At 41.1% G+C, this 14406-nt stretch overlaps 1 long non-coding RNA gene across 2 annotated transcripts in view; it reads left to right on the top strand.

The window, feature by feature from the left end:
• LOC118385667 (uncharacterized) overlaps positions 1 to 11191 on the top strand; it is a 51174-nt gene extending 39983 nt beyond the window's left edge. For both annotated transcript variants that reach the window (XR_008139340.1, XR_008139339.1), the window contains one exon: positions 10927 to 11191. This is a non-coding gene — a long non-coding RNA (uncharacterized LOC118385667). The remainder of the gene's footprint in view (positions 1 to 10926) is intronic.
• Positions 11192 to 14406: the final 3215 nt, after the last annotated feature.

Genomic DNA, 14406 nt, shown 5'->3' with positions numbered 1-14406 from the left:
CACCAAGCCTCCAGTAAGTCTCCTCAGTCCGATGAGACCTGTTCCGGCTCCACGTATAAATCCTCTAGTGGTGATCCATGGCATGAAGCCTCCAGTGATGATCCATGGCCCAGAGCCTGTAGTGGTGGTCCATGGCACGAAGCCTCTAGTGATGATCCATGGCCCGGAGCCTCCAGTGATGATCCATGGCACGAAGCCTCCAGTGATAATCCATGGCACGAAGCCTCCAGTGATGATCCATGGCCCGGAGCCTGCAGTGAAAATCCAGGGCACGGAGCCTCCAGCGACGCCCTGACCTTAGAGAGCCGTTTTATTTCTCTATTTGGTTAGGTCAGGGTGTGAGTTGCGTGGGCATTCATTCTATGTTGTCTATTTCTTTGTTTTTGGCCGAATATGGATGCCAATCAGAGGCAGCTGTCTATTGTTGTCTCTTACATACTTAAGCAGCAATTTTTCCCACTTTCTGTTGTGGGATCTTGTCTTTGTTTGCTGCATGGGTTGCACTCCTAAGCTTTTCGTTTTTCTTTTTTTTGGTGAACATTTATATATTAAGGAAAATGTACACCTACCACGCTGCAGCTTGGTCTCATTCGAATGACGAATGTTACATAAAGGCCAAATTCTATATTTATCTAATTGTTTTTTCATTTTATTTTAAACCGAAAGGGGTCCTAAAATTCAAAATCGAATAGCTAAATGATCCATGTTATGACCATCTCAAGACACTTTCGCTGTAGAAATGTAACTCACGTTAAAATGTTATTGTCATCTGCACAGTACAGTGAAAAGCCTTTCTTGCAAGCTCTTTTACAACAATACAGTAATCAATATCAGTAGTACTATAAAATGAAGAGAAGTAGAACAAAAAATGACAAGAAATAGAAATAAGAAGAACACAAGAAAGTAAGTAAGCTATGTACAAGGTGAGGACCAAGGTGCAGTGTGGTACGTGTTCATCTTTTTATTTGGAACTGAACACTGAATTCTAAAAACAACAAAGAGAACAACCGAAACAGTTCTGTCTGGTGCAGACACAAAAACAGAAAGCAACTACCCACAAACACAGGTGGGAACAGGCTACCTAAGTATTGTTCTCAATCAGAGACAACGATTGACAGCTGCCTCTGATTGGGAACCATACCAGGCCAGACGCATAGAAATACAACACACAGAACAAAACATTGAATGAAAAACATAGAATGCCCACCCCAACACACACCTTGACCAAACCAAGATAGAGACATAAAAAAGGAACTAAGGTCAGAACGTGACAGTACCCCCCTATTTTCTACCATGTAGGAAATAGTACAAATAAAGAAAAACCCTTGAATGATTAGGTGTTCTGAAACGTTTGACTGGTAGTCTGTACAGTAGGGTTAAGGTGACTAGGCATCAGGATATATGATAAACAGAGTAGCAGCAGCATATGTGATGATTATATGTGAGTGTGTGTGCATGTGTGTAGAGTCAGTATGAATGTGTGTGTGTGTTACAGTATGTGGGTGTGTGTGTTGTCGTGTTAGTGTGAGTGTGTGTAGAGTCCTATGAGTGTGCATAGGGTCAGAGTAAAAATAAAATTAAAGGGTCCATGCCAATTTGTTCGCTATTTAGTAGGCTTATGGCTTCGGGATAGAAGCTGTTCAGGAGCCTGTTTGTGTCAGACTTGTTGCTTGGGTACTGCTTACCATGCAGAAGCATAGAGAACAGTCTATGGCTTGGCTGAAGTCTTAAACCATTTTTCGGGCCTTCCTTACACACTGCATGTTGGCAGGGAGCTGGCAGGGATGGCGGCGATCTCAGCCCTAGGGATGTACTGAGTTGTCCACAGTCCGCATCACCGTGTGTAGCACCATGTGATCGAGGGCAGCGCAGTTGCTATACCAAGCAGTGATGCAGCCAATATGCTCTCAATGGTGCAGCTGTAGACCATGTGTGGACCATTTTAAGTTCTTAGTGATTTGGACACAGAGGAACTGAAGCTCTCAACACGCTCCACTGTAGCCCCATGATTTCCTGTAGTCTACGATCAGCTCCTTGTCCTTACTGATATTAAGGGAGAGGTTATTGTCCTGGCACCACACCGCCGGGTCACTGACCTCCTCTCTCTAGGCTGTCTCATCTTTGCCGGGGATTAGGCCTACCACCGCCATGTCGTCAGCAAACTTGATGATGGTGTTGGAGACATGCATGGGCACGCTGTCGTGGGTGAACAGAGAGTACAGAAGGGGACTAAGCACAAAAATCTATAGGGCAAAGTGTTGAGGGTCAGCGTGGCCGACCCTCACCACCTGGGGCTGTCTCGTCAGGAAGTCCACATTCCAGTTGCAGAGGGAGGTGTTCAGTCCAAGGGTCCCCAGCTTGGTGATGAGCTTGGATGGGACAATGGTGGTGAATTTTGAGCTGTAGTCTATAAACAGCATTCTTGGCAAAGCAGCAAAGAAGTTATGTAGCATAGCCTCCGATTCAAAGCATAATTTCTCTACGGAGCGTGTCATGGGTACTTCCTGTTTGAGCTTCTACTTCTGTGGACAGGAAGCAGGAGTATAGAGTCATGTTCTGATTTGACGAAGGCGGGATAAGGGAGGGCCTTGTATGCTTGCTTGTGGGTAGAGTAACTGTGGTCTAGAACTTTATCGCCTTTAGTGGCGAAAGAGATGAGTTGATGGAAATTGGGCATCACATGGCTTAATGACACAGAATTAAAATCACTAGTGACGAGAAAAGCAGCCTCCGGGTGCATGGTTTCCTGCTTGTTTACAACCTTGTACAGTTAAGTGCCAGCTATTCATATTTATTGTCCTGCGGTCAAATATGTGACTTGTTTCAGGAAACTTGGTGTATGTCACACGTCACTACTTCAAAGGAGAGCCATTTGAACATTTTTAAATCTAAATGTGTTTTTATGGGCAAAATTGCCTTCTTGAGCATGTGAACTTTCATGTGCTGTAAATATGTAAATATGTAAATATGAATAAAATTGATAAATTACGAACCTAGTTGGTTTAGCCACATAAAAAGTCAGCAACCTTCCCGCTAGCCATGATTGGCTGAGATAATGAGTGGGCTGGACATGCCGAGAGATGAGTTTGGATTGGTCTGCCATGTAACAAGCTTCTGTCTATGTGAGCTGGTCAGTATGTGTAGTGTCTTAGCGTCAGACAATCATTAAATGTGGAGACTGTTATATTTAATCAATTCTCTATGTGTAATTTAATTACGTAATTAATGTGTTAACGGTACAGGTTCCCCAAGGTGTACCACCCCCCGCTTAACTGAAACAGTGGCGCACAGAATGCAAAAATATTCTTAGAAATATTTAACTTCCACACATTAACAAGTCCAATAGCTCAAATGAAAGATACACACCTTGTTCATCTACCCAGCGTGTCAGATTTCTACAATGTTTTATGGCGAAAACATGGCACATATTTATATCAAACCACCACAAAGACACAGACGATATGTAGCCATTTTGTCGAACAAAAGATGCAATCACAAACGCAGGATTAAAAGAAAAATAATTCACTAACCTTTTGAAAATCTTCATCAGATGACAGTAATAGGACATGTTACACAGTACATTTATGTTTTTTTCAATAATATGCCAATATCCATAAATCTCCGTTTACATTGACGCCATGTTCAGAAAATGCTAAAAAATGAGAAATTATAGATAGCTCCGCCAGATAACGTCAGATAACAGCAATACACATCATAAACTTTGACTAAATATACATGTTCTACATATAGTTAGAAAGATACACTGCTTCTTAATGCAATCGCTTTGTCACATTTCTTTTTAACGTTACGGAAATCGTTCACTATTCAATAATCTGAGACGGCGCTCAGACATAAGCAATATTTCTCCGCTATGTTGGAGTCAACAGAAACACAAAATTACAACATAAATATTCCCTTACCTTTCATGATCTTCGATCAGAATGTAGTGGAAGGAGTCATACTTACCCAAAACATTGTTTGGTTTGAAGTCGTGTGTCTTTGTATTAGCATATGCTTCAAGTTCCAGCTGAAATGCATCCAAAATTACTTCTGGTCCCGAACAGTTGCGCATCAAAACTTCAAAATTACATATTATATGTCGACTAAACTGGTCAAACTAAGTGCAGAATCAAGCTTTAGGATGTTCCAAACGTACAAAACCATTCTCAAATCTATCGGACAAACGTGCTTCTTCTGAGGCATTCTGGAACAAAGGAAGGTCTGTCCTAAATGCTTGCTCTAGTCTCCAGGTATTTTCTCGCGACATCCACTAAGTCGCCTCCCAAAGGGGTCAAAACTCGCGGGATTTGCACAATTAAATGCTGTACTGAATGAGGACATCTAGTGGAAGACATAGAAAGTGTCTCCAGATCCATAGCTGGTTGGGAAGGGTGGGGGGGATGACGTCAAAATTGCCCCAAGTTTCAGGCTCCCAAAAATAGTTTGGGAGATTGCCTGCCCTGTGAGTTCTGCTATACTTACAGACATAATTCAAACGGTTTTAGAAGCTTTAGAGTGTTTTCTATCCAATAATTATTATATGCATATATTAGCAATTTTGGACAGATTTTGTTTCAGTTTACTATGGGCACGCAATTCATCCAAAGGGGGCAGTATTCTGCCTAGCCCATGTAACTTTAATTAACTAGGAAGTCGGGGCACCACAGAAAAATGTACGAGTGGTACATGAGTCTTTATTTCCTGAATTGACTCTTCCAATATTTTCATATCTTATCGATTAGTCACTTATTAATTATTTACTAACTAAGTTAATCAATCACAGAATTACATAAACGGTCAAACAATGGTTACTACATGATACAAAGAAAAAGTCCCTAGCGGATGAAACCGATATGACAGCTTGGTAGACAAAGAAAGGGGATGGGGACCCCTCAAGAGCGGGAAACTCAGAGTGGATTCAAGTCCATATGCAGTTGACTAGACTAAACTCATAGAAATGCCAATACATTGAACATGAACAACCACTCATTCGAAAATAAATTGCAATTTACATATTTATGAGTACATGCCTTTGTTGTCCCTCTCTATGTTTGCCAGTCCGTCTGCTGGCTAGTCAGTTGACAGAAAGCCTCTGATTTGTCCACCAGAGATCAGCGTTGTAGGTTTGTACAATGGATACTTCAGAGTACCAGTCGTACATTTTTTATTATTTTATTATTTCACCTCAATTTAGGCTCGTTGAGAACAAGTTCTCATTTACAACTGCGACCTGGCAAAGAGCTTCTGAAACGGACCAACAGCCTCTGAAACTCCTTTCTTTGGTAAAGGATGGTTACTCACCGACTATTATGAGCTGTGCTGAAAGCCTTTGAAATTGTCTTGAGCTCCAGGAAAGCGCCAAAACAGTGATTCTTAGACCAACTCTCTCTCTCTCTCTCTCTCTCTCTCTCTCTCTCTCTCTCTCTCTGTTATTAAATCGAACCGGGTCAGACATGCTTCTGCCTGTATGGGAGGGGTTATGACTGCTTTAACTGCACTCTGATATGGCTGACATGACGTAAATAGACACTCTGCTCATCTCTGACACTGCTCATCTCATTGGAGTGGCAGGTTGCCTAGTGGTTAGAGCGTTGGGCCAATAACCGAAAGGTTGTTGGATCAAATCCCTGAGTTGATCCAAAAATTTGTCGTTCTGTCCCTGAGCAAGGCAGGGCAGTTCCCCGGGCACTGAAGGCGCACCTCTCTGATTCAGAGGGGTTGGGTTAAATAAGGAAGACACATTTCAGTTGGAGGCATTCAGTTGACTAGTTATCCCCCTTTCCCTGTAATACAGAGGTTTAACATCAAACAGGCTGTAATATCAAACTGAAAAGGAAATAATTTGATGATTGTGAATAGCAAGTCTGGAAAGTGGATTGATTAATGACACTCAGGAATGAAAGAGGTAGACAGTGCTGCACTTAGTATCAATTGCCTGACCAGCCTAAAGTGTCCTCACTTGCGCCACTGAATTGTTAGCTTTTCGTGTGACGCGACGGGTAAGACACTTCGGGAGGGCGGTCAGGTGTGCTAGCAAAGCAGAAGTCCTGGGTTCGAGCATCGGTGTGAGCTGAATCAGGACATAGTGATACTAGCTATGCAAGCAGTGTGACGTCTGTTATAATGGTACCGTGACCCAGATCTGCAGTTGCACTCAGCTCAACGCTGGGGTCACTGTTGAGTAAGTTTGAGGGGTGAATATAGCACATGCGGTGGCAAAACTGGTAAAACGCTTCGGGAAAGTGGTCACGTTTGCTAGTATACAAGCACAAGCAGACCAGAGGAATACACATCTACGCTTATAGAATAGGCAAGTAAACCGACTCAATTTATAATCAATATAAAGCACTTATGGACCCGTCTTAAGAGCAATATTTAAGTGTTTGGAAAGCCAACAGTGTGATTAGGTACAGTCTCTATAATTGTGTGCATGCCTTTCCCTGCACTTCTTCAATGGTGTGCCATACAGAATTGGTCATTCCACCAATGTAACTTGGTAAAACAAATACACCTATTCTTAACATTCTGTCAAAAACAGCACATGTTCAACTATATAAAAAAATGAATGAACCATCTCAAGAGGTTAAACGAAAAAATTACTACTAGTAAATGCCTATTAAAGTCTCAAATATAGTAACAGGGTTGACGATTTCATCTGAAATCAGCTATAAATCCCCTTGTGACAAGGGGAATGGAAGCCTATTGTGTGCAACAGGGAGTGGCAATTGTATGCAAGCTACGCAAGAAATGTCATTGCTAAAACGTGTCTAGCCTGTCTATCTATGGGTAACAGGGTTGTCTTTTGACGCTCGACGCATTCAGTTTTACACCATAAAACACCAAAAAATTGCTGAATAGAGTAGAACCAGCTCACCGCTTTTACACTATGATTTGAATATTAGATATTCAACGTTTCCAAAAAATATACAGTGCCTTGCGAAAGTATTCGGCCCCCTTGAACTTTGTGACCTTTTGCCACATTTCAGGCTTCAAACATAAAGATATAAAACTGTATTTTTTTGTGAAGAATCAACAACAAGTGGGACACAATCATGAATTGGAACGACATTTATTGGATATTTCAAACTTTTTTAACAAATCAAAAACTGAAAAATTGTGCGTGCAAAATTATTCAGCCCCCTTAAGTTAATACTTTGTAGCGCCACCTTTTGCTGCGATTACAGCTGTAAGTCGCTTGGGGTATGTCTCTATCAGTTTTGCATATCGAAAGACGGACATTTTTTCCCATTCCTCCTTGCAAAACAGCTCGAGCTCAGTGAGGTTGGATGGAGAGCATTTGTGAACAGCAGTTTTCAGTTCTTTCCACAGATTCTCGATTGGATTCTGGTCTGGACTTTGACTTGGCCATTCTAACACCTGGATATGTTTATTTTTGAACCATTCCATTGTAGATTTTGCTTTATGTTTTGGATCATTGTCTTGTTGGAAGACAAATCTCCGTCCCAGTCTCAGGTCTTTTGCAGACTCCATCAGGTTTTCTTCCAGAATGGTCCTGTATTTGGCTCCATCCATCTTCCCATCAATTTTAACCATCTTCCCTGTCCCTGCTGAAGAAAAGCAGGCCCAAACCATGATGCTGCCACCACCATGTTTGACGTTGGGGATGTTGTGTTCAGGGTGATGAGCTGTGTTGCTTTTACGCCAAACATAACGTTTTGCATTGTTGCCAAAAAGTTCAATTTTGGTTTCATCTGACCAGAGCACCTTCTTCCACATGTTTGGTGTGTCTCCCAGGTGGCTTGTGGCAAACTTTAAACGACACTTTTTATGGATATCTTTAAGAAATGGCTTTCTTCTTGCCACTCTTCCATAAAGGCCAGATTTGTGCAATATACGACTGATTGTTGTCCTATGGACAGAGTCTCCCACCTCAGCTGTAGATCTCTGCAGTTCATCCAGAGTGATCATGGGCCTCTTGGCTGCATCTCTGATCAGTCTTCTCCTTGTATGAGCTGAAAGTTTAGCAGGACGGCCACGTCTTGGTAGATTTGCAGTGGTCTGATACTCCTTCCATTTCAATATTATCGCTTGCACAGTGCTCCTTGGGATGTTTAAAGCTTGGGAAATCTTTTTGTATCCAAATCCGGCTTTAAACTTCTTCACAACAGTATCTCGGACCTGCCTGGTGTGTTCCTTGTTCTTCATGATGCTCTCTGCACTTTTAACGGACCTCTGAGACTATCACAGTGCAGGTGCATTTATACGGAGACTTGATTACACACAGGTGGATTGTATTTATCATCATTAGTCATTTAGGTCAACATTGGATCATTTAGAGATCCTCACTGAACTTCTGGGGAGAGTTTGCTGCACTGAAAGTAAAGGGGCTGAATAATTTTGCACGCCCACTTTTTCAGTTTATGATTTGTTAAAAAATATAAATATCCAATAAATGTCGTTCCACTTCATGATTGTGTCCCACTCGTTGTTGATTCTTCACAAAAAATATATAATTTTATATCTTTATGTTTGAAGCCTGAAATGTGGCAAAAGGTCGCAAAGTTCAAGGGGGCCGAATACTTTCGCAAGGCACTGTATGTATAAAGGAATATTAATACCATATTTACACCAGAGTTCAGTTCATGTAACACGGTTGACCTTAAAATGAGGTACAGACGTAAATTAATAACTAATATTAAAATCTTCAGAAATGACTTTCTCAAAGCAACAAATAACCTAGGGTTTTACAATGATGGTGAAAACTTAGAGAAATGTTGGGGTTGAGTGAGTTAAAATCTTCCTATGAGTCAGAGGGCTATGTCACGGAGGGTTATGTCAAAATGCAGAACTTTGGCACTTTACCAAGTCTTTATTCATATTAGATAATCATATTTGTTGAATTCTCCATGTGGTCTATATTAAAGGGCACTTCATCTAATATAACACACTTTTAAAACTTCGTAACACTTTACCTTAAATAAGTTGTCCCTATTACTATAACTGCACAATAATAATTTTAGTAATAACATAGTAGTTACATAGGTGTTACTATGTAATTATAAGGTAATAAGGTCGTAGTGCTATCAGTTATTACACAATTAGAACAAGGACTGATGCTAATACATGTTTTTATTCTCCTCTATGTAGCTAATGTTTTGTAATTACATGTTTGAACGTCACCTGTGAATTTCTATGTTAATAACTCAAACCAAAATCTGACATTGTCACATGCAACTACAAGGTGCCACTTGAATCCAAATGTAACACCAGGGTTGATAAATAGGCTAGGACCTGGGAACAACGATTTTGACAAGGCACACCCTGTCAAATCAAATCAAGAATCGGCTTTCTATTCCGCAACAAAGCCTCCTTCACTCACGCTGCCAAGCTTACCCTAGTAAAACTGACTATCCTACCGATCCTCGACTTCGGCGACGTCATCTACAAAATTGCTTCCAACACTCTTCTCAGCAAACTGGATGCAGTTTATCACAGTGCCATCCGTTTTGTCACTAAAGCACCTTATACTACCCACCACTGCGACTTGTATGCTCTAGTCGGCTGGCCCTCGCTACATATTCGTCGCCAGACCCACTGGCTCCAGGTCATCTACAAGGCCATGCTAGGCAAAGCTCCGCCTTATCTCAGCTCACTGGTCACGATGGCAACACCCATCCGTAGCACGCGCTCCAGCAGGTGTATCTCATTGATCATCCCTAAAGCCAACACCTCATTCGGCCGCCTTTCGTTCCAGTACTCTGCTGCCTGTGACTGGAACGAATTGCAAAAATCGCTGAAGTTGGAGACTTATCTCCCTCACCAACTTCAAACATCAGCTAGCTGAGCAGCTAACCGATCGCTGCAGCTGTACATAATCTATTGATAAATAGCACACCCATTTTCACCTACCTCATCCCCACAGTTTTTATTTATTTACTTTTCTGCTCTTTTGCACACCAATATCTCTACCTGTACATGATCATCTGATCATTTATCACTCCAGTGTTAATCTGCAATATTGTAATTATTCGCCTACCTCCTCATGCCTTTTGCACACATTGTATATAGACTCCCCTTTTTTTGTCTGTGTTACTGACTTGTTAATTGTTTACTCCATGTGTAACTCTGTGTTGTCTGTTCACACTGCTATGCTTTATCTTGGCCAGGTCGCAGTTGCAAATGAGAACCTGTTCTCAACTAGCCTACCTGGTTAAATAAAGGTGAAATAAAAAATAAAAAATAAAAAAATTAACTACCGGTTATTTTCAGTAGGTTTATATCTATGTGATGATCTTGCTCAAAGGCTATACCAAATCAGAGTAGAGTGTAAGAGGTGAGAGGTCAGTGTGATGTCACTTCCTGGTGACAGCCCACTGTCGTGTCTTTACAATCATTAAATTGAAGACTTATAGTTTTTTTTATCAAAGATTCTCTGTAATTAGTATTACGTGATCAACTGATTAACCAACAGTGCAGTTCAAGAAGAGTTAATAAGAAAATGTTTACCAAATAAACTAAAGTAAAAAATAATAAAAAGTAACACAATAAAATAACAATAACGAGGCTATATACCTGCTGTATATAGCCTCGATATTGTTATTTTATTGTGTTACTTTTTATTATTTAAGCATACTGAGTTGTAGTGTTATCACTGATACACACTCCCCTCACCAGCTTAGAGAACCACTTCAATAAATTAGTTCAGCAGAAGTGGGGACATCCAAAGATAGCAATCTCAACAAAGACGATGAGTGTAGGCTATGTGGTGCGTGTGTGCGCGTGTGTCACGTGTTGCCCTCCCTGTTTTTCCAATAATTGGAGACCAGCCTTTTTGTGTGTATTAATTACTTTTTTTTAGTTTGCATTGATCTTTTATTTAACATATCGTGCATGCCTAGTTCTAATCTGCATGAATTTCAATGATTTTGCAGTGCCTCTCTTTCTCCCTTCTGTGCTTTTTAATAGATTTATTAAAAAGACCCCTTGGCTAGTCTCCTTGGAGACGGCAGTTGGCCGTGTGCCACAGACGCATGATGACAACAGGAATCACTGCCAAATGACTACCGATGAACAAACAAACCAACGGCAGATGAGTGACCGATGGGTGGTAGCGGCGGCCATTTTCAGGACCTCCAGCAACATAAACTATATCTCTAGGACTGAGCATTTGGACAGGTGTGAGTGTATGTGAATGGTGTGAACACAGAGCTTCTGTTACATTAAAATCCATTTAAACCTGTATAACCTTGTCTGTGTGGTGGCCTGGGATCTTAGGAACCTGCAACCTGACACATGCACTGATGAACTTCACTAATGAGCTTTGGAGTGGTTGTTACCAAGTCTAATTTCTTCGGCAATTGACCTAAGTGAAATGTCAACTACACAGAACAAAAATATAAACACAACATTGAACAATTTCAACTATTTGACTGAGTTCATATAAGGAAATCAGTCAATTGAAATAACTTCATTAGGCCCTAATCTATGGATTTCACATGATTGGGAATAAAGATATGTATCTGTTGGTCACAGATACTGTACATAAAAAAGGTAGGGGCGTGGATCAGAAAACCTGGCAGGATCAAGTATGACCACCATTTGCCTCATGCAGCGTGACACATTTCCTTTGCATAGAGTTGATCAGGCTGTTGATTGTGGCCTGTGGAATGTTGTCCCACTCCTCTTCAATGGCTGTGCGAAGTTACTAGATATTGGCAGTAACCAGAACACACAGACGTACACGTCTATCCAGAGCATTCCAAACATGCTCAATTGGTGATATGTCTAGTGAGTATACAGACTGTTGTTGAAATTCTTACACAAGGACACTCGAAGTCAATCTGAAATTAATCATTGTTTATTTGTCAGTGTGGTGGAGAGGTTCCAACCAACTAAATACACCAGAGTACATATGTCAATCGGGAGCTCTACCTGGGCACTCCAAGCAGTTGTTTTATATACGGCTATACACAGGCAAGTTATATTTGCATGATTTAGCATGATGAATAAATCATTACCATTTTGTTTCATCCATGTGACCGACCAATACTGGTTCATAACATGTGACAGACCAATACCTCACGATGCTTCTTCTCTCTAAGCTGAGATATCTTTCAGTCTTAAAAACAAGGTCTGGGCGTACTGCCAAGTTACAGCTACTGATAGTGAGGATTCGTTCAGTCAGCCACTTGCATGAACACAGAAATTGGTTTATAGAACAGAACATGAATAGAACACAGAAATGAGTTATAAGAAAAACACAAACATTAAAATTCCCATTACAAGACCATCGAAGAACTTCCAGCTTCCAGGAATTGTGTACAGATCCGTGTGACATGGGTTGTGCATTATCATGCTGAAACATGAGGTGATGGCAGTGGATGATTGGCACAACAATGGGCCTCAGGATTTCTTCACGGTATCTCTGTGCATTCAAATTGCCATCGATAAAATGCAATTGTCTTTGTTGTCAGTAGCTTATGCCTGCCTATACCATAAATCCACCGCCACCATGGGGCACTCTGTTCACAACGTTGACATCAGCAAACCCCTCAGTGGGCTATACACGCTGTCGGCCATCTGCCCGGAACAGTTGAAACAGGGATTCATCCATGAAGAGCACACTTCTCCAGCGTACCATCGGCCATCGAAGGTGAGCAGTTGCTCACTGACCCTGGTCAACGAGCAAGCAGATGAAGTTCACTGAGACCGTTTCTTACAGCTGGTGCAGAAATTCTTCGGTTGTGCAAACCCATCAACTATCTCATACGATCCCGCAGGTGACGAAGCCGGATGTGGAGGCCCTGGGCTGGCATGGTTAAACGTCTGCGGTTGTGAGGCAGATTGGACGTACTGCCAAATTCTCTAAAGCAACGTTCAAGAAGAAGATAAATTAATGTTGTTTCAGTTTATTAATGGCGGACCAGACAGATGCAGGCTACTTCTGTGGCTTACGTCTGAATACTGTAATTTCAAATGTCTAAAGTAGACAAAATAATTTATTTAGAAACATAATAGCCTACATATTTTCATAACCATTGCGGAATAAATAGCTTTCCTTTTCTGACCATGATGGATTCATATTCCCGAAGTAGACATAGCTTACAACAAATGACCATATGTATCTCTCATTTAATTGGGCTTATTCAATAGGTTATTATTTCAAGTATTTTGCTCTGTGCAGTAGAAAGGAAGTGTGGTTTATAACTACAGTGGAATTGAACAGTTGAACAGACAGTTGATATTTTGCATTGAAACATGTATGGCTACCACTGGAAGCAGACAATGTGTCAGAATTCGCTGGCAGTGTTGCCTGTAGGTTTGAGAAAAATAAATGCAAAACAATAAGCCCTATTAAATTAAAACAATCTGTTTTACATGTCATAGTTTTTGTCTTACAGAAACGTTTTATCTTACAGTAAATGTCACTGCAACAGTTTAGCATTCTGCCATCACCTCCACAGACATTTGATCAACTTCGCCATTGCTATTTCCTTTAGAAACCGAACATCGACTAATTCCAATACTTCCAGGGGTTTACAGCAAATCAGGGCGTTAATTGTCACCATGAGTGAGGGGCATTTATCAGGTTTTAATGCTCATTCACAAGCCTACGGTTTCAGGACGGATCTGATTTAGAACGGGGAACATGCATATGTATAGCGTGCGCCAAGTTTTAAAATGTCAATATTTGTGTACATGTGCAGTCTTTTCAGAAATGCCACAATAGCAGATATTTCATGTTAAATGTAACCAAAGCTTAGAAATGAGGCACCTGGTAACAACAATTGTAACAAGGCACATCCTGTTGTTAAGGGCTTGTAAGTAAGCATTTCACAATACCAAAAAAAAGGTAGGGGCGTGGATCAGATAACCTGTCAGGATCTAGTGTGACCACCGGTACCCCTTAAAATACGGGGGTACTGTTTAGTCGAGGTAATTTGTACATGCAGGTAGGGGATGAAGTGACTATGCATAGATAATAAACAACGAGTAGCAGCAGTGTACAAAACAAATGAGGGGGGCTCAATGTAAATAGTCCGGTGGCCATTTGACTAGAATCGATGTCTGCCCCAGTGGAAATCTAATTAGAATATTATAAACATCCCCATAAAAATCAATCAGTTTAATCTAGAGATATCTGTTTTTGCATTGGATACGTCTCAATCGATAGCAACCGCTGATGTCGCACTTCCGCATCTGCGGTCAAAGATGACAGAGCTAGAGAGATGTGTTGGGTCGACTATGAGCCGTCCCACAAAATAGGTCTTCTCAGAAAATCATCTGCAGCGTCCGAACAGTTTGGCCCAAAAAAACTAATACGGAAGATGACTCTAACAGACATGTACATTTTGCTCTAGGACGCCCACTGGCCTCACAAGACTCGTCTGAAGGTCTCCCGGTACCAGTTGAAAAAATGAATGGAAGTATATATTTAGTGACAAA

This window comes from Oncorhynchus keta, chromosome 6, assembly GCF_023373465.1.
Source record: "Oncorhynchus keta strain PuntledgeMale-10-30-2019 chromosome 6, Oket_V2, whole genome shotgun sequence".
NCBI lineage: Eukaryota > Metazoa > Chordata > Actinopteri > Salmoniformes > Salmonidae > Oncorhynchus > Oncorhynchus keta.
The sequence above is the reverse complement of the archived record's forward strand: the minus strand, read 5'-3'. Positions and strand labels throughout refer to the sequence as shown.